At 32.2% G+C, this 12504-nt stretch overlaps 1 protein-coding gene across 1 annotated transcript in view; it reads right to left on the bottom strand.

Moving 5' to 3' along the window:
- LOC142321750 (protein spitz-like) overlaps positions 1-12504 on the bottom strand; it is a 429978-nt gene that overhangs the window by 369766 nt on the left and 47708 nt on the right. The window lies entirely within an intron of this gene.

The following is a 12504-nucleotide window of genomic DNA, read 5'->3' as shown; positions in this document are numbered from 1 at the left end:
CAGTGTCCCTGATTCTGTTTCTTTTCTCTAAACGTTATTACTCCCATTTCAACCACATTACGACAAATTTAAGATCAGTTCTGTGAAGAAAAAAGAATCAGAAGATGAGCTGGTTTTCCTAAATTATTCAATGATGACGATTTAGTATCTGAAGAAAAAATAATTTTTTCTAACTTACATCGAAGCGTTCTGTGCAAAATTGTTAACAAGTAATGTAACAGTACTACAATCGTCCTGTGTAAAGATATCTCAATCTCTCAAAAGAACTGCAGGTAACGGAAAGGATGCAAACTGGAGAGGTTTATGAAGTTGTCTCGTTTCGCAGTCCCTCTTGAGAGCGAATCATCTCTGTCACTACATACCCGCGCATTCTCTTTTCCTTTATCCTTATAGCTTTAGACTTAAGTTCTTTGAATCAATGCTAAGAATCTTTGGATGTATTGGGTCCTATGTTTGGATGAGGGTGGGATTACAAAGACCAAAATGGGAATTCTATTTCCTAATCGGCGGTCACACAAAATCCTGAACTGCAGCTCAAGTACTTGGGAAGGATATGCAGGTATGAATTTGAATATAAAACAACATAGAAGACCGTGTTTCAGTTTATGAAATATTCTTACAGAATTCTAATGTGAAATAAGATATTATCAAAAGAGAAAAGAACTGTAACGTTGAAGGAGTTTGATCGCTATTTACGGTTTGGAGTTAGTTACACATATATTTATTAAAATTACGTTTATTTGTGTATAACATACATTTTCTTTATTTATCTTCATATTGTATACAAAATTATACTACGTGGTTACTGGTAAGCCAATACAAATACGTAAATATTTACATAAAAAAAGCTTAAAAACACCTTATATCTTATAAACGTTACCTTACCAACATGTAAACACTTTAAACCTCCAAATAAGATTCACAATTTAAAATTATTATCTTTGCTTTCGATTATAACATCCTAAAACAACACTTATTTGTATTTTTTCGGTTTATTTTAAAAACACTAATTAAGATACAATTTTTAAAACGATACGAAAGTGTTTATTTAATAACGTTTTATTGTAATTTATCTTTTTTTTTACTGCACTATTTTTCTTCAGTATCTACTAATGATGTTCATCAGCTTGAATCTCGGTCAGACTTGATATTTTTTTCAGACGCTACAAAAGTTAATTTCTAATCGTAAAAAAAAAATCTGATGTGGTCACCACATGACTTCCTTGTACGCCTATTAAATTACATATACACATTTTTTGCTGTACTTCACTTAAACTTATTTCATTTGAAAGTGAGATACGATCCTCCAATTCTTTATGAAGTAGACAGTTTAAACATCAAATTTTATACAATTATTAATTCAACAATTTTACATAAAATATTAGGACAGAGTAAAAGTCCCTTTTTATTTCACATATTACTAGATCAGTATTATTTGTATCTTCGTGAGTTGCTGATTAACAAAAGGTAATTAACAGCTAATTAAGTAAAAGTTTACAATAATTAAAATATTCCGTTTAGTGAACTAGTTTAGTATACTGATTACAAATGTTAATTTCGAGCTTACGGTGTAAACTATTTAATTGGATTCATATTCAGTTGGAATATTCATATTGGATTATTTGGTGAATAATCAAAAATGAAAAAGAAAAAATCATACAAGAAATATATCTCAAAAAAACGACAAAAAGATGAATATGATGAGGAAGAAAGTGTTAAAAATAAAGGAAAAATAAAAAATTTAAGAGAAGATGATAAAAAATTTAAGAGAAGATGATAAACATAGAGAGGAAGAAAATTTTAAAACCGAAGAAAGAATAAAAAGGAAAGAAATGTTGCAAATTTAAAACAATAAACAGGAAGAAAATGTTGCAAACAAAGAAAGAAAAAAAGCACTAAGAGAAGATGATAAATATAAAGAGAAAGAAAACGTTAAAACGAAAGATTGAGAGAGGATGAAGAATAACGAGAAAATTTGGAAACTAGAACGTAGAGAACGTGTACACATTAAGATCAGAAGAATTATATCAAACCAAAGAGCGATTAAATGATTGGCAACAAAAGAAAAATAAACGAAATGATGTTCAACTCCGACCTAGGGAGAATACTGTCAGACAACATCAGAGGAATAATGTGAACAAAAAAATATTTATTAAAGTTCGGGCATGAATGCCTCTGTGTATATGTTGTTATTGCGAGAGTCTATTTTTCAGTCACTCTGTAGTTAACTTTAAAGTAATCAAATTAAACAGAAATTCCAGAATAATTAAATAAAATTAAACTAGAAAATCCAAAAATAATACGAAACTAAATTATAATTTTCAATTAATCTTAAAAATCATATGTTTCACCAAATCTCTTATACACGTATGTAATAAAGCCTATTAAATTACATATACACATTTTTCAAGTACATAAAATTTTATTTCGCTAATAACTTATAATTGAATAATTATTTATTGTAAAACGTTTTTTATAATCACGGGTTAATAATTATTAATAAATCAATATATTTAAATTAAAAAAAAAAGAGGAGATGATCAGACTTCATCTCTGTTTTATTTACTACACGGAAGCCGGGCCTGTGGTAGCGTCTAGCCATTTTATCGGGAGGTCCCATGTTCGAGTCCCGGTCAGGGTATGGTATTTTCACACGCTAAGAAATCTGATGTGGACACCATATGACTTCCTTGTATGCCTATTAAATTACATTTACACTTATTTTTTTAAACGAAAAGTACATAAAATTTTATTTCATTAATAAATTCTGATATTTTTTCATATTTCTTTTATTGTTATTATTCAATTACGATTTATCGTACATTTTCTTTTTTTTTTACAATTAGAAGTTAATAAAAATTATTAATAAATCAATACATTTAAATTAAAAAAAAGGAAATGAAGTTGATTCAAACCGATGTGTCTTCCCCTTGTAAGATAAAATATTTCATTAATTTAACGTTTATCTGATTGTAACTCTGGAACCAATGAAAATAAGTACTACTTACTATACGTCGTTGAAAAGCTCTCAATGAGGAGCTTATTACTGCAGTTAAGAAAAAGTCCAAAATCTAATTTGTTGGAAATTTTCGGCTTTTTTGAGCACTTTTGGTTCAGTGGATTGCAATCAAAAGGAAAGCTGCACGACTAAATGTTTCAACAGACCTAAATCCAAAATTTCAACATCCTACGGCTAATCGTTTTTGAATTATGTGATTCAACATCCTACGGCTTATCGTTTTTGAATTGTGCGAGATACGTACGTAGTACAGACGTCAAGCCGAAACTGGTCAAAATGGATTCAGGGATGGTCAAAATGGATTTTTCCGTTGAAATCTGAAAACCGAAATTTTTCGCGATCACAATAGTTCCTTTACTTCGTACAAGGAAGTAAAAACTTAAATACAGTAGTAGTAAATTGGGCATAAATCAAGTTACTGGAGAGAAAATAAATAATTATTGTTTACCGAAACAGCGAGCTAGCTAGTTTTAGGCTAATTTTTTTTGCATTAATTTCTTGTCCTCCAATCTATTAAAATAATTAATTAAATTTATTGCAGCTAGAGTAATCAAATTAAACTGAAATTTAAAGATAAAATTTTCACTATAATTATAAGCTTCCTCTTAGATTAAAATTATTCATTAGCATATCGCACACAGCTCTAACATTTACCTACATCCAACATCATACAGCAATCATATCCAAAATTATACAGAATCTTTTAATTAAATAAAATTACATACATTTTTGCACAATTAAATTATATTTTACATAATTCTTAACCTGAAATGTTTATTAATAGATGTACTTATCAAATTAGTTTAACGTCAATAATTCAATACCCTTACATTCAATAGAAATATGAATATGTATTCTATACTATATTAGTAATAAAACTGGCAAAATAATACAAGACTGTTGATCGATTAGAGGGATAATGCATACGTAACAAAGCGTACCGGTCCATCGAACCGCGGTTTACCATCTATACGGTCCACCCGTCACACCTGCTGTTTTTGATCAACTTCGTGGCTGTAACAATAGATATGGGAATCTGCCATGGAAAACCACTTTACCTCGATTATTTTTCCATACTGGTGTTATTATTATAATCAAACGTACTAATATCGCAGTTCAATCGAGAAAACTACAACGGAGTAATTTCCAAATACGTAAAAAAAAAATCAAATCTAATCTCACAACCAGTTTAGTATGCTCAGGATTACCTTTAGTGTGGGAAGTATACTTGAAAAATCCTGTATCAATTTTTTTTCCAATTTTTTTTGTAGTTCTCTACTAGAAAATTCACTTCCGACATCAATACAGCACCGAATATCCAATGACATGTAAATACGTATTTTACAGACAAGAGATCTTGTTATTACAGATACCGTAATGACTTATTTTCTCTGATAATTCATCTTTTCACATAAATACAATTAATAAGAAAGTCTTAAAATATCGCACTTAAAGCAATTTATTCATACAAAAAGAGGCTGAATTTTACATTTCTTAAAAAAAAAAAAAAAATTGATTCATCAATATTAATTTTGTCACCGTCAAAGTACTACCTTTCAGATATAATACATTTGTGTTGGTGCTTTTTCCATCTTTGAAGCACCTCTGGAACGCAATTTTCGGTATGGCGTTTAGCTCCTTCAGCGATTCTGTCTACCTCATCAATGTTGGCAAACCGTCGTCCGTTCATGGAAGAAGTCACAAGAGTAGTATAGAATGGGGAGTTTGGGACAACCTTGACCATTAACCCTGCCCCCCAATGAGGTTTCAAAACAAATCCTCCCCTCTGACGTCACAAAAAAAAATTTAAAATGCTCTCGTTATGTTGTACACGTGCTTTCTGACTTTGCATAACCTTGTTTACAAAATTGAAATATATCTGGTGATAATTCATTTGCATCATATCTGTTTAATTGTTATTTGAAAGTTATCTCAATGACAAGGCCAACTTTTTTATATAAATAGCGGGAGATTTTCAACGGTTTTATGTTACGTTATACTGTGCTACAGTTATTTGTATTCTTCTTTGTGTTCTTTGCGTATTATCTTCGATATCATATTTTTTCAATCAGGTGAATCTTAATCACTTATAAACCTTAAATGTTAAAATACTTATTAATTACGCACTCTAAATAATATGTAAAATAATTTCCAGTTAAATACGTTTAAGAATTAAATGAACATGTTTATTTTAGTTTTAATTACGTGCTGGTTGTAATTTTATATTCCAGTTTTTATTACGCATTTTTAATATGTATAATATTTTTTCAGCTAATTTTATTTTAATTAATATGATCTCTAGAATAAAACAACGATATTTATTTATTGGCACATTAAGCGTATAGCAGTTAATGTTTATTTGATTATACGAATAAAATATTTAGTATATTAGTAGTTAGATTACTATTGATAATAGTTAAAACTGAATCGAATAAATAATATATCCAATGCTAGAATAATTAGTATTAAACACTTTGAATATGTTAAAAGAATTTTCATTGTATTTATTAAATAATATGGAATTTCTTAACTTTAAATAAAACAATATTCAATTGAAAATGAATTGATTGGTTTCAGTGTTAACAACATCTCTATAAGCCGCAGAAATAATTTTGTGCCGCTTTTAATTCGACTTCTATTCTGAATTTTAATCGTAAGTAAAATATTTCATTTTTAAACGCGCTATAAATAATATGTAAAATATTTTCCAGTTATAAACTTTAAATGGTAAATATATTTATGTGATTATACGAATAAAAAAATCTGTTTATTTCAGTATAAATCAAGTCTTAAAACTTACACTGGCGTGCTGGTTAGGAGTATTTTTATATATTCGTGATCTTTTTAAAAAACCGTAAGTTTAAAATTTATAGAACATTAACATAGATTTTATCCTATATTTAGTTGAGTTCACTGTAAATATTTTTTCACAGATGTCTCAAGAAATCTTCCCCAGTCACAGCGCGCAATTAGAAGAAGTAGTTAACCAAGTAAGTATTAAACAAGGATGAGGTGGAAAGTCCTCCTACAGCTGAACGGAAATTAATAACTTGAAGGTTAGATTTCAACCGGAGCGATGAAATTGATTATCAGAGACTGTTAGATGATGAGAACGATGACGGCAGTAGAGGCGGCAGGCTGCTGCTGCTACTACTGATACAGAGGATTGGACTTTGTCGATAACGATATATTCTCACTAGAGCGCTGCATTAAATTTGAAAGGCAATTATTATTCATTTATATAATTGAATAAAAATATATTTAATAATTTTATAGAAAAACTAATTATACTTTTTCCAATTTCTGTTTCGTGACGTTGAGGATGTGCATTTTGCAGTGGAATGGAGTCTAAACACGGAGAAACAGAAAAATATAATATAACGATGGAAATAAAAAATAGTACTTTACAAGAGGTAAAATATTGCGGTGTGGTGATAATATCATCTAAAGATTCAGTGATAAAAAAATGTACAGGATTTAATCATAAAATAAATAAAGGGTCAATTTTACTTCAATTTTTAAATTACGGCTCGGAAAATTAAAAAAAACACTGAAGGAAAACCTTCAAAAAATAGTTTCCCAATTAAAGTATTCTTATTGAAAGAGTTAAATAAGCGTGAAGCTATAACATGCCAATTTTGCCAAAAAAAATTAATTCAATTTATTACTGTTCCATGTGAACATCCAGTTTATTTTAACTGTAAATCTAAATATTTTATAAACTTATCAATTCAATGCATCTTATGTGAAACTTTAATTTTAGTCTTAAATAAATGTTTTTAGTTTTCTTGTCAACTGATGTATAGTTTTATTTTGTTTCCCTTTTTCAGCAAAACCAATCAAGTTTTGAGGATAGATTATATAAAATTTATAGTAAGATCATTAAAAAAGATGAGATAAAAGAAGAAAACATGTGTAAAATTTGTTTTAATAGATCGGTAAAAGTTATTTACATATCCTGTGGGCATCGCGTATGTGACCCATGCAATCATTTAATGAATACTGAAAAAAGTCCTTTTTGTAAAAGTTTAGTCCAGTTACAGGTTGAAGCGATGGGCGAAAAGGTATGTTAATTATTTATTGAGAGGTAAATTTTTTCATTAAATCTTTAAATTTTTAATTTTTTCAATTGTATATATTTTTTTGTTTGTGTTTAAGATTGATGCCGCTCCCGAATGAAGAGATAATAAGGAGTTACTGCAAGAGACTGGACAACATTAAAAAGAATTGAAAGCATTAGAATTCTATTTACAACTGTATGCTATCAGAAGTGGAATCAGAAAAATAAATCTAAGAAATGTTTGTCCGTTTGCGGCGCTGAACAAAAGGTTAAACACACTTTCATTCAAAATGATTAAGGATTGTGGTTTAAATCAGTACGAAAACGATGGATTCGTTTCATGTAAAGAATGTAATTAGACTACAATCTCTGAATCTAATTTATTTCACTGTGGAATTCAACATAAAAAATATAATTAAATTTGCAAAATCGCCGCAAAATACAGTAGCTGTGTATATTTTAAAGATATCATAGTTCGCTTTGACGTAATGATGAATACCTTTTATAATTGGGCTCGACTTTTTCCGAAGGTTGAATTGATGTTAGAAGCAGGATTTCATATCACCGGTGTGTTGGATTCTGTGGCTTGTATCGAATGCGGTGTTGAAATTTTTGGCTGGTTGGATGATGACGACCCATTTAAGGAACATAAAAAGGCTTCGCTTAATTGCAAACTGGTGAAAGCAAAACGAAAGGTGTGTGTATTTATACGCACAATTTTATCATTAGTATTTAAGTAGTTGTCTATTAATTTTGTATTATTTCTTCTAAACTGATTACTGATGGAGTGCTCCGAAGAAACAATGAACTCTTCTTCATCCGAAGGAGAGTATTTGAGCTCGATGGAAGAGATTTGTTCTGATGGGACTACTTGCGAATCCGATTCTGATATCACCGAAAGAGGGTGAGGAAAAGCGAATAAAAAAAGAAATATACTCGAAGGCAAAACCGCCACCGTTGGTATCGGCTGAAGGGCTGAGAGAAAAAGAAGAAGAGGAATATCGCAATTTTGAAAAGAGACTCGATATGGGCTCAATGTATGGTAAACTGACCGAAGAAGATAGAATGAAGCTTGCTAAACGTTCTGTAATAAATGAAGGTTTCACTGAAGGAAGTAAACTGTCAGTTAATGAGGTACACCAGAAAATGGATACGTCTATCATGCTTCCTTTCGGGATGGCTCAACCGTCTGATACGGTTGATGATGAGATGAAAGGAGCAACGAAACGAAATACTGCAAAAAGATTAATCCCTTACATGGATCGACGACGTGCTGAAAAACATGTTGAACCGCAATCAAAAAATGAACTGGAGGAGTCTTTCGAAATCCAACCCATCATTGAACAGCTTTGCAATCACCTGATGGGAAGATGAAAGCGAGTATGACTAAGGACTAGCATTCGAGAAGGGTTAGCGCAAGAGTATATGTTGAATGCCATTAGAGACGTAGAAAATAACAAAGATAGCGTGTACGGTGTACACTTTGATGGAAACGAACTGAAATGTAGTGATGCAATAATAGGGACGTAATAATAGGGATAGTAATATTGTTATAAGAGAGGATCCTGCGACTCAAGGCTTGTTTGAGTTGATTTTTAAGAGAAAACCACAGTTACACACAGAAGAGAGGATTTGGAAGGATAGAAGAAAATTTTGGTCGCGAACACACAGGTCGCACACAGAAGAAAAAACTCCGCTATAGAACGAGAAAAGACCAATCCAGAATTCAAATATGTAGAGATAATAAGCAAATTTTTCCCACCTGGAGCTACTAAAACACAACGGGAAGGATTGTTAAAACCTAACAAGATGACTTGATACGAAGACCGAAAAATCAATTACGTCTATTTCGATGACCCCAACGAAATATGCGAGAGGTTGAAACTGCTGATAGCATCTAAAAAGCTGGAAATACGGCTCTCGATAATGAAATAGTATCGATAATTGAGGAATTGAAAGAACGAGGGCTAATAAAAGAGAGACCATGTTGTAGACGATTCATTCGATAAAATGCCGATCAACAGGTTAGGCCAGTCAGAATTTAGCGCGAGGATCCCGTTTGGGATTGCCGACGATGGCGATATCGACGTCCGCGAAAAAAGAATTTGTAATTTAGCCGGGGTGGAAAGTCCTGATGATGCTGTTAACATGGAAGATTGTTTGTACTTCATCGAGCAGTAGTACTTCATTAACGTGCGAACAGCAGAACAATTTTAATGTCATTTATTTTAAAGGTGCTTGTGCTAAAAACGCCGCCAATCCAGACGATGAAAATGACCTCAAACCATGAGAAGTCATCATCCGAATCGAAAATATGATCAAGAAAGAAGTGGTGAATCCTTTCACAAGTACAAATACGAACGACCCCGCTGTTCAACAGCGGTTACGTGAAACAGCCTCCCGATTGAAAAGTGAGATTGAGAAAGATATGGAAACCCAATTTTTAATTTTTTGTGATGTCAGATAGGGGATATTTTTTGTGACGTCAGAGAAGGAGATTTTTGTGACGTCAGAGGGGGTGATGACGTCGAGGGAAGAGGGTCAAAGGTCAAGATTGTCCCAGACTCCCCACTTCTATAGTACTCACAGGGGGCCATATAAGGCGAATATGGGGGCTGAGGCATCAACATAACGGGGTTGTTTTTGGCCAAAAATTCACGAATAAGCAGTGAAGTGCGAGCAGGTGCATTATCGTGGTGAAATATTCATGGATTGTTTTCATGGCACAAATTTGAGCGATTTTTTCGCAATGCTTCACGTAAACATCGTAGCGTAGAACTTCTAGGTATACTCCTTATGACTGTAGGATCTGGTGAAAAGAACTCATGATACACTAAGCCGTTGAAATGTAAGAACACAGTGATAAGTACCTTCTCATTCGATCGAACTTTATGAGGTTTTTTCGGTCTTGCCTCTTCAGGAAGCTTCAATGTGGATGATTGGGCCTTAGTTTCGATGTTATATCCATACAACTGTGTTTCATGATCAGTTTTGACTCGTTTGAGCAGTTTGGATCGTCGATCCCTTCATTCAGAAACTTTCTGAGCAATGTTCATTCGGCACTGCTTTTAGTCGAAATTCAACAATTTTGTAACAAATTTTCCAGCTGTACGTTTCATACCCAAAACATCCGAAAAAAGTGATTGACATGAGCCAAATGATATGCCAACATCAGCAACCTTTCTGCTAGTGATTCAGCGGCAGTCATCTGTTGTTCTTGTGTTGGTACGTCCAGGCCCCTCGTCATCTTCAACGTCTTCACGGTCCTCTTCATAGCCGAATCGCCAAAAACAACATTCAACATTTGCAATGTGGTGCTGTACTTATACCATTCTTAAAACAAAATATAATGCACATTCTTTATTCTATTTTTTCCACAAGTTGCAAATCGCCGACCATACCAAAACACGTGTAACCTTTATGATAGCCAGCAATAAACTAAGCACCCAATATGACTAACAATGTAAATATACGTAAGGGACAAGTGTACCAACACAACAACAAAAAATTGTGACAATTAGACTCATACAGCCCGGGAAATTGAAAAATTCCGTGTATTTTTTATCAAACCTATCTTTTATACTATCAGTTCATATAAAATATGTAGTCCAAAAATTTTCAAATTATAAAAAAATTAGTACCTCAAAAATACAAGGCGTTCCAAGAGATTCCTGCTAGACTTGAAAGATTATTCCTCTGATTTAAAATAACAAAAAATTTTCATACAGATTCGTTTTAGCCTCAAAGATAAAACAACACGGTATTGCAGTTAAAAAACGAATTGTACTTGATACAAGACTAAATTAATGATTTTTAGATGTATTTTATACAATTTTTTTTAGTTTATCCCAGCGTTTAAATAATTTTTGAAAAATTCCATTTCCCAGCATTTCAAATTCAACATTTACATTTGTTTCGACATTTCGTCAAAGCAATGCTTTTCTTACCAAAAAAGACAAAGTAAGAGAACGCAAGAAGAGTAACTAAGCATATTTTCAGCCAAAATAACAGTAAAGAAAAAGTACGCTTAATATTTGTGTACTGTTAACTGTTTTTATAAGTAATTTGGTAATGCAATTATTATGCCGCTAGGATTGCTGTAATATTACTTAGTATTGCAATCTATGTCCTACAGCATCTCACAATGAAGTACTATTTTTATTACTTGGTATTATAGCAATTGAAAAGATGACGTGACTACTTACTGGCTTTAATTGAAAATTTTAACTATTTTTAAAAAACTGAACACGAATAAGGAGTAATTTAACAAACAATCATTAGAGATCTCGCTGTAAATTAAGTAGTTTCTTGTTTTTAAAATGTAAGTAATAAGGAGGTAAGGTATAGTAAAAGAACAATATCACATCATTTCACAAATTAAGAACACGGAGATATTAATTTCATTTAATATACACATACAACTTTGAAATATCGTTGGCATTTTCCCTACTGAAAGATTCCTAATAGATGAGTACTTATAAAGGTAGAAGCAACTATAAAAAAAGGAGCGTTACAGTAACAGAAGTGGAGATTTGCCGGTTGAAGCACAAACATTGATGAATTGAATTAATGAACTGCGAGTCTCTTATCACTGTGTTAGCTGGGTTTGAACTGAATGATTCGAATCGGTCGAATGAATAATATTTCAAAAATATAATTAAATTTTCGTTAAATAAAATAATATTAAATAAATCTAAACAAATTCCGTAATAATAATGAGCTTCCCGTGGGGACTGCGTGTGAGGCTGCGGGTGAGGTCATTGGTCTCCACCTCGTGCGTGGAGACTAATCACCATCAACTGGAAAAAAAACGGGTTGCCCGTGAGGCGCTGTATTGGGAGGAGCAATGGGGTGCTGCTCTTATAATATCTCTGCAAACAACCGCCCGATTTTCAAAATTCAAACGGGGTATTTATTAGTGGTTGAAGGCTAACTTTTGAATTCATCAATAGATCAAAATAGATCAATAGATCACGGTTATTCAGAAATGTTGTTATATCTTCGCAACTAACCTTCCGATTTTCAAAACTCAAACAGGGTATTTGCTAGAATAATACAAAATCATTTAATTTTTATTAGAGTCTATGTATGTATGTTCCACCGCAGCAGCTCAACGACTGTACTGATGTAGATTCCTGACCCCACGTTGGAATCCTGATACAGGGTGTCCCATATAAAACGCAACCCATCAATCACTCATCCATGAAATTTCAAAAGTCAAGCTTACACCCCTATTCGTTACTGAAATGGACTCGTCCAACATCTGAACATCGCGGCGACGCAGTAGAACACTACCGATAGTAACAACAATGCAATTATACCGTTCAGTGTATTGCTAAAGGACGATGGTGTTTTCGCTAGATGAACGTGTTTTAATTGTTGAGTCGTACTTCAGTACGAAATCAGTGGTTGCAGTGCAAGATTT

This window comes from Lycorma delicatula, chromosome 3, assembly GCF_047948215.1.
Source record: "Lycorma delicatula isolate Av1 chromosome 3, ASM4794821v1, whole genome shotgun sequence".
Taxonomy (NCBI): domain Eukaryota; kingdom Metazoa; phylum Arthropoda; class Insecta; order Hemiptera; family Fulgoridae; genus Lycorma; species Lycorma delicatula.
This window is presented reverse-complemented; position numbering and strand designations above follow the sequence as displayed.